The sequence below is a fragment of the Dreissena polymorpha genome, chromosome 4 (genome assembly GCF_020536995.1).
Source record: "Dreissena polymorpha isolate Duluth1 chromosome 4, UMN_Dpol_1.0, whole genome shotgun sequence".
Lineage (NCBI taxonomy): Eukaryota > Metazoa > Mollusca > Bivalvia > Myida > Dreissenidae > Dreissena > Dreissena polymorpha.
Window position 1 is genome coordinate 44,045,672 of NC_068358.1, and position 19,020 is coordinate 44,064,691.

The following is a 19,020-nucleotide window of genomic DNA, read 5'->3' on the forward strand; positions in this document are numbered from 1 at the left end:
AAACGAGAACTTAAGTTCTATGTGTCTATGAGAACCTAGGTTCTCATGAAAACCTAGGTTCTCAAGCGTTAACTAAGGTTTTCAAATGAGAACCTATAGGTTCTCATGAAAATCTAGGTTCCCATGAGAACCTAGGTTCTCATGAGAAACCTGGTTTCTTGGGATTTCATAAACCTAGGTTCTCATGAGAACCTAGGTTCTCATGAGAAACCTAGTTTATTGGGATTATGCGTCGAACCGCTTGCCATAATTAACCTCCAGTTGTCTCCCATTGCTTGGTACACGCTGGCGGCATATGTGTAAAATGATAAGAAATAGGCGTGAAACCGTGAATGTTACTCCCCAAGAATGAAATTAGTAAAGTAATCGTTCGACATTGGTCTGAACACGTTAATACAAAATTAAACTGTTTATGAAATACGTCTTGAATTGTAAATATTATTTTGAGACTAAAAATTGAAACAAATTCAGATCAATCGTTACATAATACATTGTTACAGCATTAAATGAGTTTCAGATATTGTGTTCCCTTGTTCGGACCTCAAACGTCTGTATGTCTGTGATATAGTAAGCAATCATTATGGTATAAATAAAAGTTTTATCTCTATTGATAATGTGTAATAATGTATTATTCAATCGTAAGATATCGGCAACACTGCACTAAAGACTTGGCAAACATATTTCAATAACTTGAGATATCTGCAAAAATAAAGTTCTTAACGGCGTGTTTTCATTCTGTCCAGCCCGTGTGTAATCATATGTGAACCCCATTGATCCTGCGCCCTGAATAATATGTGTCCCGTATTCCAAACGAGCAAGTTTACGCCGTCCGACGCGTAATTCAGAAAACCTAGGTTCTCATGAGAACCTAGGTTCTCAGAGAATCTAGGTTCTGTGAGAACCTAGGTTTTCAGAGAACCTAGGTTCTCATGAGAACCTAGGTTCCATGAGAACCTAGGTTCTCATAATGAGCGGTTCGACGCATAATCCCAAGAAACTAGGTTTCTCATGAGAACCTTGGTTCTCAAAATGAGAACCTAGGTTCTCATAATGAGAACCTAGGTTCTCAGAGAACCTATGGTTCCCAAATGAAAACCACAGATATGGCAAGCAGTTCGACGCATAATCCTAAGAAACTAGGTTTTTCATGAGAACCTAGGTTCTCATTCTGAGAACCTAGGTTCTCATGAGAACCTAGGTTTTCAAATGAGAACCTAGGTTCTCATGAAAACCTAGGTTCTCATTTGAAAACTTGGGTTCTTGAAGCCATGTGCAATCTTCAAGCGAGAACCTAGGTTCTCATTCTGAGAACCTAGGTTCTCATTTTGAGAACCAAGGTTCTCATGAGAAACCTAGTTTCTTGGGATTATGCGTCGAACCGCTTGCCATACACCCTCCTTTATTTGCTGCACCGCTCCTTTTTCATAGCTCTCCTCTTTTATTTAGTTTTGCACTCTTATTTATTCAAGCTCGTTCCCTCGACTAAGTAAGTCGTTCCCACGACATAGCTCACTCATTACCACGGGTTAGTAAGTCGTTACCTCGAGTTAGTATGTCGTGGGAACGAGATAGAAAAAAGAGGAGTGCAATTTTAAAAAGAGGAGTTAATGTCATCTCTATGCCACCGTAGTTATTCCCAAAACTTTGAGGATTAAATTAGTAGAGACAGGAAAAGTTGTACAATGTTAAAGATGATCAATTCAATCTATCGAATGTAAGATAATGTGTTAAAGTGGCCTTTTCACAGATGTTGGGATGTATTGAAGTTTGTCATTTCATGCTTTATACGTTTATATTGCAAAATGTAAACATTGAACCTAAAAAGCTCCAGTACAAAACAAGAATAAAATTAATGAAAGAAAAAAGTAACCCTCAACTGGGCTCGACCCACTGACCCCTGGAGTAAAAGTCTATCGCTGAGACCACTCGGCCATCCATGCTCATACTACGATTGATGTATTTTATACCTTATGTAAGCAATCCTCGTAGTATCACAAAATATAACGACAACAACAGAACTCTCCAAATTATTCAATCGTTTCGCGTTGCAACGCTTTATAATTTTCAGGTTTTTAAATCGTCAAAAGATGCATATAATGGATATTATAAAGCATGGTAAATGTTCAGTATTACTGTTTTATCACAAATATAATAAATTCAACCACAATTTGCGAACCTGCAACAATTTTTTTATATAAATTTTGTCAACTTACCAACACGTTAAAAGGCCCCTTTAAAAACCATAAAGGTACGTCTTTTTCAGAGCCTTAATTTAATTGATACAACGTTAGGAGTAAAGCAGCTAGGATAAGCCATTATAATCTTTATTATTAATTTTTATTTATAAATGACATTAATGATTGTATTGATATTAATAATTTAGCCGAAACAGATACATTTATAATCAATATTTATATTGTTATTTGCTGATGACATCGCATAAGTTTCTACAAAACCAGGCACTCGGCAATTAAAGTTGGATTTTATCCTGTAAATGGAGGTTCAACATAAATGAACACGAAACTAGAATGTATATATCTTTAAAACAAACAAATATTTGGCGTATATCCGGACTTTGAATAAAATTAGACCATTTACGTTTCTAGGTTATTAAATTGAAATCTAAAGAGGTATTGTGCTTGTTGTTGTTGTTTACTTGTTAGTCGCATATCCTTTACATGAAATGTTAGTTCTTTAGAGCACGTATAAGATAAGATAATCTTTTATTATAGTGACATGTGTTTGCGTACATGGTATTTACAGACATATATACACTCCATAAAAGAACATCCGGCCTAATAGGCCTACGAGTCACCTTAACAACAGTGTAAAATATAACGTGATCATTATTATAGAAATGGACAGTAAAATATTTGAGCAACATACTGAGTTCAATTAATAAATTAGCATCTTCTATAAAATATATTTGTAAGAACATAACAAGAGTTCAATAATAATAAATCGTTTGCGGACCAACTTTATTGTGAATAAATAACCGCTTATGATACACGTTCTTTTGATTTCGCACAAAGCCACAAAACAGTTACGACACACCGGGACACGAGCTTCAGTTGATTGGGTCGATCCCTACCTACACGTCCACCCGTGTCCGGCGGTCCCCAAAAGCTCTTCGATTCTGTTCGCCATCAATACATCAAACATACATGATATGTACAAGATTATCATAAGAATTGCATCACTGAATAGAATATTATCAACATGTATACACAGGCAAACAATTTAACTTGACATAAAACTTTTAAATTTTAACAATTTAGCACAATAATATATGACTATAAAACATAAATAATATTATGAGGTTTTATTGATTTTAAGATTTAATATTACTACCAGTTCTATAGGACTATTTTAATGGTTAATTGAATAATTATATCAAAATTAAAATACGGTTTACTCAAAGTTAGATCTAATCCATTACGATTGTAGCATCTATCTGATAGTTATCAAGTCAATAAAACATTTAATTAAGGTTTATCGAAGTTAGATATATCAGAATAATTTCAGTAGTAGTAAAATTATCCAATTAAGAAGACATAATTCTGAAAAATATGTAATACGTAGTTGATACTTAAAAGTTCATTTACATAATTATATTGTTTTTAAGTTTCAACTGACACAACAACATACAACATATTTTTTACTTATATAACATTAACAACAAATTTCGCACACTTTCTAGGATGACATTTAACCAAGAGAACTAATTTATCTTTAATTGATTGTCATGAAGTATATTCTTCAGAAGTCAAAATTTTCCCAAATATAACTGATCTTGTGTACTCATAAAGAGCACATTCAACAAGAAAATGAGTTTCATCTTCGACCTGTCCACTATGACACAGCCTACACCGTCTTTGCTCGGGGGCTTCACCAACATACCTTCCGGTCTAGACCCTAAGTGGCAAAATTGGAAATCGATCATTTGGCGGTTCGGCAAGCGTAGCTGAAACACAGTCTGCGATTGCGCAGCCTGGTCATGAGCTACGCTGTCTAATACATAAAATCAAGCAACGCTTCACGTCAGGATATACGAAATGATTTCCTTAACAAATTCAATGTTAATGCAATAACTTTGACAAAAATAATGTCAAACTTGTGTGCATAGAGACCCTGATAACCATACCTTTTCTTAAAGGGCATTCGTTGGGAGATTTTTAAAATAAAAATAAAGGTTATGATATATGTAAGAAAAAAATCGACGCATCAACGGTCACTGTTTTATGGCCATCTTTTAACCGGCTTCTCTCTAGTTGATAAGAGTTTCCCGCCAACTGGCAAAATGTCATGTAGTCTTCACCTTTAAAAGCAAAACAGTGAATATTTTTCCTATCACACGCAAAAAGAACTATACTAAAATTAAGCCATGGCAAGTGCTCCTACAGAGAATTGTATCTTCAAATCAATATATGTTCTTTTTTTTTTAAGAATTGGACACCTAAAATATTTAGTATACATGGTCTCATTAGATATCTCCTGACCAGACTGCGAAATGCGCAGGCTGGGCAATAGCAACTCCGGCCGCATATGTCATAAGACCCATTTTGGCATGACGCAGGTCTTCAAAAATCTAATTACGTCTTGTAAATGGAATATCTAAGCACCATTATTTCGATAGAACATTGAAGTCAAACTGTATTATTTATAGCAAGCTGGCAAATCGGCAGCATATTCAGACTTTCAGTAACGATTTCCAGACGGCTGACTTAGTACGGAAAACATTTGTAGTTAGATAATTTAAGTTCCCTGTTATCATGACACTATACTATTTTTGTAGTGTTTGTTTCCTCGTCGTGAATGCATTGCTTTTTAGTTGTTCGCGTAGCGAACAGCTAATGTTGTTAATGAAAAAGTCAGTTCGGCTTATCTACGGAAAGCCTACTACCCACCACACCTGCCGTATCCGCGCGAGAAAGAGTCGTATAATTTATGCAAGAGGTTTGAATTCTCCAACTATATTCATTCACAAATGGAAACATTTTGTTAATATCGTGTTAAATGGAATATTTTTGAACGGAGCTTATATAGAAAAGAATCAATAAACAATGTTTGTATTATACGTGTCGCGGAAGAAATTATTTATGAATGATTAAAATAGTCCACTATCTGCTGCGTCTTAATGACGTAGTACAGGTCATTCATAATCCGAGGCTATTAATAGATTCGGGAAAACAACGCAATAGTATAAGGTTATATTCTCAATTTATAAAACGCTGAACATGAGTTCAACAATAACTTCAGGGATACGATATACAACAACAAAAATGCTTCATAATCGCTTAAACCGAATATAAACAAGAGCACCGCCTTGCGGGTGCAGACCGCTCATCTATTTTCTTTTTAAAGGTGAAGGGACTCTCATTTTCAATCACAAAGGAGGGAGGGGTGGAGTGAAGAGCGGTGCATTGTGTGGGGGTGTGGACATTTTTTACATTTTCTTCCAAAAATGCGAAAAAAAGGAAAAAAAAAATCGGGGGGGGGGTGGGGGGTGGGGGGGGTGGGGGGGATTCTTGGGTGCGATGGTTGGACGGTATTTCAAACATAAAATAATAAAAATAAATATTTGTGTTTTTTAACCGTTTCATAAAAAAAATGGGGGGGGGGCGAGGTGGGGGGGGGGGGTATAGTGTGAGGGTGTGGTGGTAATTTGTGAGATGATCTTAAAAAAAAAAAAAAAAATAGGGGGGGGGGATTCGGGTGGGGGGAGGGGGGGTGGGGGGGATTCTTGGGTGCGATGGTTGGACGGTATTTCAAACATAAAATAATCAAAATAAATAGTTTTGTTTTTTAACCGTTTAAAAAAAAAATTGGGGAGGGGGTGGGGTGGGGGGGGGGGTATAGTGTGAGGGTGTGGTGGTCATTTGTGAGATGATCTTAAAAAAAAAAAAAAAAAAAAAAAAAAATAGGGGGGGGGGGTTGTGGGGGGGGGGGGGCACGGGCGATGGTTTGGGTGGAGTCTATTGTGGTATGTCAGGTAAGAGTAGTTTTGTCAAAGTATCAATCAAATCTAATCATAAATAAAGAAGTTATGGCAATTTTAGAGAAATTTAATAATTTGACCTTGACAGTCAAGGTCATTCAAAGGTCAAGGTAAAATTCAACTTGCCAGGTACAGTAACCTCATGATAGCATGAAAGTATTTGAAGTTTGAAAGCAATAGCCTTGATACTTAAGAAGTAAAGTGGATCGAAACACAAAATTTAACCATATATTCAAAGTTACTAAGTCAAAAAAGGGCCATAATTCCGTAAAAATGACATCCAGAGTTATGCAACTTGTCCTTTTACTGTACCCTTATGATAGTTTGCGAGTGTTCCAAGTATGATAGCAATATCTATGATACTTTAGGGGTAAAGTGGACCAAAACACAAAACTTAACCAAACTTTCAATTTTCTAAGTATAAAGGGCCCATAATTCCGTCCAAATGCCAGTCAGAGTTACATAACTTTGCCTGCACAGTCCCCTTACGGTAGTTAGTAAGTGTTGCAAGTATGAAAGCAATAGCTTTGATACTTAAGGAATAAAATGGACCTTAACACAAAACTTAACCAAAATTTTCAATTTTCTAAGTATAAAAAGGGCACATAATTCTGTCAAAATGAAAGCCAGAGTTATCTAACTTTGCGTGCCCAGTCCCCTCATGATAGTAAGTAAGTGTACCAAGTTTGAATGCAATAGCATTGATACTTTCTGAAAAAAGTGGACCTAAACGCAAAACTTAACCAAAATTTTCAATTTTCTAAGTATAAAAAGGGCACATAATTCAGTCAAAATGCACGCCAGAGTTATCTAACTTTGCCTGCCCAGTCCCCTCATGATAGTAAGTAAGTGTACCAAGTTTGAATGCAATAGCATTGACACTTTCTGAGAAAAGTGGACCTAAACGCAAAACTTAACCGGACGCCGACGCCGACGCCGACGCCAAGGTGATGACAATAGCTCATAATTTTTTTTCAAAAAATAGATGAGCTAAAAACAATTAAATATAACAAGAATTATCTGTTTCGTAATCTCGTTCATGCTTCTACAGCGGGGTTAAATTTGATATTTCTGGGAAACGTTCTTTTGTTCTCAACATATAGCGGCGATCTTTTGTATTTACGGGTGCTAACAACGCAATAGTAGAAGTTTAAACTTGTTAATATTTACAGTGCTCAATTTATAAAACGTTCAACATGAGTTCACCAATTACTACAGGTATACTATATAGACAACCCTAAAAATTCTGTATAATCACTAAAACCGAATATTACAAAAACAACTAAATATAACAAGAAATATCTTTTAAAAAGGTAGTCGGCGTAGATGCTGACTTTGAAATGAAGTTTGCAATTAACGTTTCTAAATAAATAAACTGAAAACAAAAGTTTAACTATTGTGTTGTTGTTTTTTTCACTTGTAAGTCGCATATTCACCGCATAAAATGTGTGTTATCATTGTCAAACCACAAATTAGTTTAAGTAGATCAAAATTATACTACGGGAGTGCACATGTGTCCTAACATGCCTTATTATGAGTATATTTCTTCACTATCGAAATATATCGTATGCTTATATTTTATTTAAACGCAGTTTTATTTCGACACATTTAAATCACACTTTCATAGCCGCGTCATGCGAAAATGGGTCTTATGCGTTTCGGACAGCGTATCTTAAACCCAACATGTGTATTCGCGCAGTCTGGTCAGAGGCGATGCTGTTCGCTATAAAGTCACTCAATGTGTTATGGTCTCATTATGTATCTCCTGACCAGACTGAGAGATGCGCAGCCCGGACGATTTAGTGAACGAGTACTGACCATGAAATTCTACGAGATGGGTTTGAACGCGTAATTGTAACTGGGCCACAATTTGTGTCGTTTGAACATACAGAGCGTAGTCCGGACTTCTTTACACTGAACAGTGCTACATCCTTTCCGGACTTCCTTACATTGAACAGTGCTACATCCTCTGCGCTGAGCACAGACACGGTGATGTAGCCAAAGTTTAGAGGTTTTATCTCGAATCAGCCTATGTAACATTCGAAAATATTCACGCGTTTCTGCTGGTGTTATGTAACAGTCATTTAAGGTGATAAGCTGGGTAAAATAGCTATGCCGAAAAAGCGCGTTAGTGCTCTATACCTATGTTAAGGTCAGAGTTGTTGACACCGTGTGAACTGCTAGGGTAACAAGTAATGCATACACAACAAAGTACGGGTCAACAGGGCTGTCTTTATGACTACCTAATTCGTGAGTAAAAAGTATTGCTCGCAGATTTATTTTTTTTATTTATTTTCATCAATTATCTTATCGTATATTATCAATTTGTATATGGTGTCACAAATCTAAAGTTTGTACAGGGAATTTCCATCATAAAATAATATTCTTAGTGAGATATGTATTCGATATTCCAACAATATTCATTTAATATGATGGTGATTTCAAATTTTCTTTATATTAAGTTCTAATTACCATTTTCATCATACTTTCTATGCTTTCAGAACGTCAAAAAGTGCCATGTTGTTAGTATTTTGTCTAAGTAATCTATACAATAAATATGATGATAAAAATTGCACACACATCTCGACCCGTGCGTTAAGACACACTCTTTTTAAATTTGAATTGCTTGTGTTCATTTCAAACTTGCGATTAATTTTGAAAAATGAGTTACGTTATGCAATTGCGAACAACTTAAGTGCCTTCAGCGCTTTGATTAAAAGTACTTACAGTCACAGGACATGAAGTTCGACTTTTTAACGTATGCCAATCGAGCGGCCACACAAAATGGAAACACCAATTTAATTTACTTTTAACTGTCTACAGTGGTGCGATTAAAAAACATCAATGAGGAAAATGACATTGATCACACAATTTTATACAGGAATCACACACAGTCAACTTATGATTAAAAAGATGAAAAAAGAAATTCAACGTATATCTAAGTTGGCGCTAAGAAAAAGTCAGTGAGTCTAATAATGAATTAACCACAACATAATTCTAATTATAAAAGTATTGGTATCAACGAGCATTGTATTAAATTCTCAATCAAGCCACATTATACAAATATTTAATATTTTTCGCCTGAAATAAAATGCTTCATTTCATGTATTTCCATTTAATTTTAATTTATTTTCGTGTAACTTCTCTACTCTCCCATCCGTCACCAATATTTTTATGAACTACTCTCCCATCCGTCACCAATATTTTTATGAACGTACCATCTACTGAAATGTTTAAGTCTTAACTTAACGTATTTTTTCTATAGTATCAATGGGCCAATACTTTATTATCGTGTGCATTTATTCCGATTACAATTTTTCATCATAAAATACTACATGTACTGAATTGCACGCCTAGTATATTTAGTTACAGCACCTGGTCTGTTGCAACACGCACGCTTTTTATGCGTAAAACTTGACAGACGACAGCAACAATTTCGAACTCTTATAAAAACACGTGCTTACGAAGGGACTTAAATCAGCAAATATGGCTATAGAAAAGCGAAATAAACATGTACTGAAATATAAACATGTACTGAAATTAAATATGGAGAGTAAGTTGGTTCCTTTTTCCTAGTTCCTTATTCCTTATTCGAATAAGGAATAAGGAAAGTTCCTTATAATCATATATATCATAATCATTTTCGTATGAGAACGGAATGAGATAACTAAAACATATTTAGTTTTCTGCTATCATATAGTCTTGGCCAAAGTTCAGGGTCAGATAAGACTTCAAGAACTGTATCAGTGATATAAATAACAAATCATACATTAATCATCGCCAATTATAACGAATATAAAGCTGTGTTATCCGAAAATGATCCGAATTTAAGCATCCGAAATTATGGTCTCTAAATAAGGAATTGATAATAAGTTAGTTCCTTATTCAGAAGCCTGTATTTCGGACGATCGCTTTGGGATATATATTAATGTTGATATTGTGTGTGTTATAAAAGCTTGATTATGTTATATGGACGTATTCTGTAACATTTCGTTTTAAATTCTATTTGACGATACACGCTGAAAACAAGTATTATGAAGACGATAATAAGGAAATGGTATTACCTTACTCAACCATAAATTAAAATTAACCAAAGAATACTAAATGTCAATGAAAATCATGGTATAGGTAGGTTCGATGTTTAAAATATTTATTGCAATATACTTCTTCCTAGTTTTATTTAATAATAGCACAGATCCTTATTCAGTGTGAATAAGTAATAAGGAATGGTTCCTTATTCAAGTCGAATAAGGAACTGGCATTTTCATACTAAACAAAATATTAAAATGAACCAAAGAGACCAATTAATCAATGAAAAGCATTGTAAATGTAGGTTGGGTATCAAAAATATTAATTGCAATACATCTCTACTAAGTTTTATTCAATGATAACCTAGTTCCTTATTCCAGAGACGCAGATCTCTGCTTATTCGAATTGAAAACGGAATAAAGAACTAGTTCCTTATTCCTCATTCAAATTGAATAAGGAACTGCCATTTTCTTACACACACTCAAATAAAATGAACCAAAGGGACCAATAAATTAATGAAAATCATTTTAAATGTAGGTTGGGTATCAACAAAATGTATTGTAGTACATTGCTAAATAGTTTTTGTGCGTAATGATACCACGTTTTTTCGTGACAAAAAGTAACCATGTGCACTAACTTCGGAGCAAATAGGACTGGTTACATCCATGACCACCTGAAATATTTGGAACGTTATGAAACCATGAGAAATGACGAAATTGATTACAACTGCACCATCGTTGGAAGACCCATCACTGGAAGAAAGGTTGTTTGACGAAGCTCAACATAAACAAGTTCTCACCCATAAGCGTACCTGATTTTCGTCTCTGAATACCGCTTCCGCCAACAGCCTAAAAATTGCACAGTAGATGAGTTTCAGCCAACGCAAGTTAAAATCACAATATTATGTCATAACTTTTCAATGCAATTTTCTGCTTTATATCTTGTGTTGAGTGCACTTAGTTTTAGATTTCAATTTTATTACTGCACTCATTTGAGGCTAGTTCTGGCTACTATAACTTTAAATGTCGCTTTTTATTATTTTTGACAGGCGCGACTATACAGGTATGTCAATACTATACAAGAAACCGTCGGAGACGGGTGATGCTCCCCAAAGGTTTATTTTGTCACAATATTGCACTATATATTCAGATAAAAGGAAACGTCTTGAGGGGCATAACTTTGGACAAAATAAAACGATGGATGGTTTAGCAACTTAAAAATTTCAAAGGGCCCTAACTCTCTAAATAAATCATCTAACCAGAACCCAAAAATAACATGCGCATCTCCTCAAGGTAGTTAAGTTTTCCATAAAGCTTCATTGAATTCCAGTAAGTAGTTGGGGAGAAATAGCCCGGACAAGAATTGCACTATATGTACAGTTTATAGAAAATTTCAAAGGGCCGTAACTCTGTGAAAAATCATCCGACGAGAACCGGCTAATAATATGCACATCTCCTCTTGGTAGTGAAGCTTCCCATAAAGTTTCATTGAATTCCAGTCATTAGTTGCTGAGAAATCGCCCGGACAAGAATTGCACTAAATGTACAGTTAATGGAAAATTTCAAAGGGCCATAAGTCTGTGAAAAATCATCGGACCATAACTAGCTGATAATATGCACATCTCCTTTTGGTAGTGAAGCTTCCCATAAAATTTCATTGAATTCCGGTCATTAGTTGCTGAGAAATAGCCCGGACAAGAATTGCACTATATGTACAGTTAATGGAAAATTTCAAAGGGTCATAACTCGGTGAACAATAAACCGTCGGAGACGGGTGATGCCCCCAAACATTTTTTTTGCACAATATTGCACTATATATTCAGATAAAAGGAAACGTCTTGAGGGCACAGTAGTTGGGGGGGACAATAATTTTTTTATAGAAAATTTAAAAGGGCCATAACTCATGAAAAATCATCCGATCAGAACCCGCTGATAATATGCACATCTCCCCTTGGTAGTGAAGCTTTCCATAAAGTTTTATTGAATTCCGGTCATTAGTTGCTGAGAAATAGCTCGGACAAGAATTGCACTATATGTACAGTTAATGGAAAATTTCAAAGGACCGTAACTCTGTGAAAAATCATCCGACCAGAACTCGCTGATAATATGCACATCTCCTCTTGGTGAAGCTTCCCATAAAGTTTCATTGAATTCCGTCATTAGTTGCTGAGAAATAGCCCGGACAAGAATTGCACTATATGTACAGTTAATGGAAAATTTCAAAGGGCCATAACTCTGTGAAAAATCATCCGACCAGAACCCGCTGATAATATGCACATCTCCTCTTGGTAGTGAAGCTTCCCATAAAGTTTCATTGAATTCCGTTCATTAGTTGCAGAGAAATAGCCCGGACAAGAATTGCACTTCATGTACAGTTAATGGAAAATTTCAAAGGGTCATAACTCGGTGAACAAGAAACCGTCGGAGACAGGTGATGCTCCCCAAAGGATTTTTTTGTCACAATATTGCACTATATATTCAGATAAAAGGAAACGTCTTGAGGGCACATTAGTTGGGGGGACAAGAATTGATTTATAGAAAATTTCAAAGGACCATAACTCTGTGAACAAGAGGGCCATAATGGCCCTGTATCGCTCCACTGTTTTTATGCGAAAAAAACGTGCAATGCGCATGGGTTGAAATGTACTCAAGCATGTGACTTTCTCTTTCTATCCCTCGTCCCACTGGGTGCTTAAAAGTTGGAAGGGTGAGCTTTTTTATATATGGAAAAGTTACTACCGTGTTAACTAAACAGACTAAAAAGCCCGGGCATTGTTGCAAAGGTCCTTTGCTTATAATGTAGGTACATTTATCTCGCCAAAAGATACTGTCGTTCTTTCTTTTTCACATATTTTTAGATGCTGAAGATCAAATCTACGCATTTGCTTTGAAACAGATTCACAAGACCCATAGGAATCAAAATGCCTTAACCCTTTACCAAACGACACATTTTGGACTTACCCAATTTGAAAGAGGTTGCAGACGACAATTAAATTGTAATGGAAAATGAAGGAAATGATCAGGTAGGGTAGAAATAATTGTGATTAAAGGAGAAATTACTCATCTTGAGAAATTTCTCCTTTTATCACAATTATTTATAAAATTGTCAGCTACAAACCCGTAAAATCCTGTTAGTGTTGGTAAAGGGTTAATAATCTCTGGTTCCTTCTTAGAGCCTTTCACACATTTATAACAAATACAATAGAAGCATCTTTCTTTGTAAAGAATCATCTCAAAATATAATTAACAACCCACACATCCCTAAGGCCAACAGGCATGAGAATATTATGATAATCTAAAGATTATTTCTTTATATTTATAAATGTATAAAATAAAGTAATACATTTGACTTCTAAGATCAATTCATAACCTATTTTAAGAAAATTATAAAATGGTCAGAAATATATAGATCTATGGATCGTTGAGCAATTGACAATCATATCCACAATTCATGAGTCACGATTCACAAATGAAACAATAAATCGTTATTTATTAAAAAGCAGCATATACGATAGTTAAGAACATTGCACTTCATTAATTCCAACACCTTCTCTTGGATACAAAGTTTGAGTTTACCATGCTTCGACTTCGACTTCGATGAGATACTTCACAAAATCCTATTGGACATCGGGTGAAGGTGCGGGTGACTGTACAGGTGCGGGGGGTCGGATGCTCCCAAAAATAAAATGTGACTTAAAATGTTCAACTTGTATGTACACTTTACATTGTTACTGATAGCCGATTACACCACCACTGCCGGCTGAAGAGCAGCCTTAAAACTGTCTACAGTGTCTAGCTGAAGCACTTGGTCAGGTAGGCGATTCCACGGGACAATAACTCGCGGGAAGAAGGAATGTTGATAAGCATTTATCTTACAGTGATAAGGAATGAATTTCATCTGATGTCGAGCTGATGGAACAGGCAGAATAGATGTTGGAACTGCAACTAAGTTGTGCACAACTTTATACATAAGAACTAAGTCAGCGTTGTATCTTCGTTTTTCCAAAGAAGGCCAATTCAGCTCCTGGATCATAGATGTTACACTACTAGGGTTCTGGTAATTAAACGGTTTGCCAAGTACGAATCTGGCGGCATTACGTTGGATTTGTTCAATTTGTGACACTGTGTTTTTTGTTGAGGATTCCAAATTGTAGAGCTGTATTCCAATTTCGGTCTCACTAGTGTGTGGTAGGCGCGTTCTTTGACTCGTTTAGGACAATGTCTTAGATTGCGTTTCAAGAAACCTAAGGCACTGGAGGCCTTTGAGGTGATGTTGTCGATGTGTAGATTAAATTTCAGTTTTTCATTGAGTTCAACTCCCAAGTAGGGGTGGTTTTTAACAATTTCAAGTGACGTTCCTTGCATTTTATAGTCGAATTTTGAGATGTTTCTCTTTGTAGTTATGTTCATGATTGCACATTTGTCAATGTTAAATTGCATTTGCCAGGTAGTACTCCAGTTGACTAGGGTGTTTAAGTCGTTCTGAAGTAGACAATGATCATCTTTGGATCTTATTGGTGTATATACAACACAGTCGTCGGCAAATAGACGAATAGATGAAGAAATGTTTGTGGCAATGTCGTTTATGAACAAAAGAAATAATGTTGGTCCTAAAACGGTTCCCTGCGGCACGCCTGAAGTTACCTTGGATAGGTTAGAAGATTCGCCATCTATGACAACTTGCTGTAATCGGTCGTTTAAGAAATTGCTCACCCAGGACAAGGTGTTGTTACGTATGCCATAAAAGGACATTTTTTCGGCTAGTCTACGATGAGGGACTTTGTCGAACGCTTTAGCAAAATCGAGTATCGCCATGTCTACCTGAAGACCTTGGTTCATATGTTTGGAAATTTCATAAGTTGTCAGTAGTTATTGTGTCTCGCAAGATCTTTTAGTGCGGAACCCGTGTTGGTTTTCATGAAGTATGTTGTTAATATCTAGATGTTTCATAATTTGAGAGACAACTATATGTTCAAGCATTTTTGAGACGACTGCTGTCAGACTAACAGGTCTATAATTTGACGGTTTTGTTCTGTCTCCTTTTTTGAAGATAGGTACAATGTTGGCCTGTTTCCATTCTTTTAGTATATCGTGGGTGTCTAGAGATTGTTGGTAAAGGTTTTGTAGTATTGGAGTTATTACTTCCGATGTTTCTTTTAGTGCTATGATTGGCATTTTGTCTGGACCACTTGCTTTTTTTTTACGTTTAGTCGTTTGATGCAGTTTAATACCCCTTGGGCTGTAACTTGAATATTTGGCATGGTTGGGTGTGGTGAACAACCTTTATTTGGAATGTTATCAAGGTCTTCGTTTGTAAATACAGAGCAGAATTTTTCGTTAAGCATCTCGGCTTTGTCTTTCGCGCTTTCACCAATCCGTCCGTTGTTTTTTAAGGTTCCAATGCTCATAGTGTCCTGTTTCCTGGATTTAATATATTTTTAAAAGTTTTTACCCGCTTTGTCATTTTCTGGGTCAATTAGCCTACTGATGTAGTTGTAGTAAGATGTATGTAGTTCATTTCTGACAGTTTTTCTATATTTTTGAAATGTTTCTTTGTCTTCGTTGCTTTGAGATTCCCTGGCCCTATTGTACAGTTTTTGCTTTTTATTTATCATCCGTTTCAATTTATGTGTTATCCATGGTATGTCTGGTTTTCCTTTCAGTACTTTTTTCGGGATGTTTCTTTCCATGGTTGAGAATAATGCGTCTTTGAAATAAGTTCAGTTTTCTTCTACTTTTTTTGATGAAGCCGTTTGAAGGTAGTTAACACTAAAATCTGACATATCTTTCCGGATTTTAATCCAATCTGCTTCTTTGTAATTAAAGATAGTTCTCGTGGCTTTCTTGCTAATAATCGGTTTAATGCTGGTAATAACTGATAGAATATCATGATCGCTCAATCCAATCGGAGGGCAGGTGATATGGCGTTGTATTAGGGTTGGATGACTTGTAAGTAATAGGTCTAGTATCCTGCCTTGTCGGGTTGGTAGAGTGTTAATCTGCTCGAGTGAATTATTAGAGCTTATCTGGATTAGCTTATCACACTGAGCCTTGTCTCTTGCTCCAACGCATGTACCACCTACATCCCAATTGATGTCGCCAAGGTTAAAGTCGCCTCCTAAAAATATTTTCATGTTTTTGTAGTTTTGGTTGTTTTGTATGAAGGATAATGATTTGTTTAGTTCATCTAGTGCATCTGCTTTGGATTTTGGTTCTCTGTAGAATGCGCCGACAAGTACCGTTTCGTTAACCGATGTTGTGATTTTGGTCCATATGATTTCACAGTTAGAGTCTAAGTCTAAACATTCTTCAGCGGGTAGTTCTGGTCGTACCATTATCATGACGCCTCCGCCGCCTTTGTCAATAAGTTCCTTCCTGTCTTTCCTAAAAATTTGGTATTCATGTTCAGCTGGTATGTTAGGCGGTAAGATTTCTGCGTTTAAGTATTCACTGTTAGTATGGGTTTCCGAGCCTATGATTATATCGGCTGCACAGCTCGATATGATGTTATAAAGTTCCGCTCTCTTGTTCTGTACACTTTGAAAGTTTATTACGAGCAATCTAAGATACATGTAGTTTTATCTGCTTGCGTGATCGGGTCTTGATGGTTACTGTTACTGTCCTCACTGGATGGTTCAGGGACATAAGAGGTACCTAGGTATGATGATGTTGGTTCGCTTTCTATGCTATTTGAGTGCGAAGAAATAGTGTCGATCGTGATCTTTGAAATGTTGGAGGTTATGTCCTGTGTGATGTTACCGCGCTTAGGGGTTGATGAATAATATGCCTTGTTCGTAGTATAAGGCCCTACACTGCTGTGTTCTGTAGGTAGTATATCTGGGTTCAATGGTTAAAAAGGGTTTTCTATGGCGAAGCTATCTAAGTCAATACAATGGGATGACGAGAGGTTAGGGATTCCGCAAAGTAAACAAATCCAAGATACATTTGACTGATTAAGTGCCGTAAACGAGTCAGGTCCTATGTTTGCACATTTTGCATGGTACCAAATGTCACAGCCGTCGCATTGGATGGCTTTGGAGTTCCAGCCTACATTTTTATGACAAATTCCACATGGATATTTAACTGGGCCTGGGTTGGTTTCAATATCTCCGGATTGTATTAATAACAAATATATAAGCACACACGACTTCAGTTAATTTTTAAAATGCAGAGTACATGGCCTTCTAAGTTTCAATGAAGTACACAGATTAAATAAACTGGTTGTTTCCGAGTCCTGGTTGGATATTTCATATGGGCTACTAATATTGCATGAGATAGCAATAAAGAAAACTACTACTGCACAAAAAGTAAGATTAAAGTTCACTTCCCTGAAGGCGGCCATCTTGCCCTCGTGTTCGCGCACCGCTCGCTGTGTTAGCTGGTGGGTGGGGTAATGGCGGCAAAACTTTGAGTCCAAAAGAATATTGAAAAACACAAAATGTCCTGAAAACTTTATAGTCCACTGGTGGAATAGTGTTCATAGAACGACCCCGCACATTGTTGTTATTCTGGCGCACTTAAAACATTGTTAAATTAATTTTAAATTCCGAAAATTCTGGAGCACATTTTTGGGAGCATCCGACACCTCGCACAGGTTACACTCCACAGTATCATATATTGACTTTTCTTTAAATAATTATGTTCATGGAAGTTGTGTTTTAAAAATCAATAAGATATTATTAAACTGGTTTAAACACTACAAAAAAGACATGAAATTAACATGTCATCCGAAATATTGTTATCCGAATATATGTTCACTTTCGACATATTTAAATAAAACTCGACTTTTTTCAGTTTATAAGAAAAACATTCATAACAATTTTTCTTACTTCAATTCCTCTGTAAGCAGTCACCATCTGATCTAAAATGGCACTAAATGACAGGGTTTTATCTCATGTTTACAAGATGTTGTTGTTGTTGTTGGTCACAGACACGCGGCCGCAGTAATCTCCCCTGGTAAACGTCATATGTTCAGTTTTGTGACCCTCGGGGCAGGGTCAAATTTGAGCCCAGGGGAATAATTTCAACAAATTTGGTAGAGGACTATTACATATCACTACACACCAAATTTAGTAGCCCTAGGCTCTATAATTATGAGAAAGAAGATTTTTAAAGTTTGCACAAAATAGGCCTTATTTAAGCCAGGGATGTATAATGTCTATTTTACATCCCTGTTTAAGCATATGTTCATTTTTGTGACCCCGAGGCCAGGGTCAAATTTGTCCCCAGTGGCATAATTTGAACAAACTAGGTAGAAAACTATTAAATGTCACTAAATACCGAATTTGGTAGAAATAGGCCCAATGGTTATGGACAAATAGATTTTTAAAGTTTGCACAAAATGGGCCCAATATAAGCATATGTTCAATTTTGTGACCCCTGGGGAACAATCAAATTCGATCCGAGGGGCTTAATTTGAACAAACTTGGTAGAGGACAATAAGACCAAATTTGGTAGCCCTATGCCATACGGTTATGGACAAGAAGATTTTTAAAGTTTTCACAAAACAGACCCTATATAAGCATATGTTCAATTTTGTGACCCCCGGGGCAGGGTCAAATTCGACCCCAGGGACATAATTTGAATAAATTTGGTAGAGGACTATTAGATGTCTCTACATACCAAATTTGGTAGCCCTAGGCCCAATGGTTATGGACAAGAAGATTTATAAAGTTTTCACAAAATAGGCCTTATATAAGCAAATTTTCAATTTTTTTACCCCCCGGGGCAGGGTCAAATTTGACCCCAGGGGCTTAATTTGAACAAACTTAGTAGAGGACAATAAGATGTCACTACATACCAAATTTGGTAGCCCTTGGCCCAATGGTTATGGACAAGAAGATTTTTAAAGTTTTCACAAAATAGGCCTTATATAAGCAAATGTTCAATTTTTTGACCCCCCGGGGCAGGGTCAAATGTGACCCCAGGGGCATAATTTCAACAAACTTGGTAGAAGACTATAAGATGTCAATACATAGCAAAATTGGTAGCCCT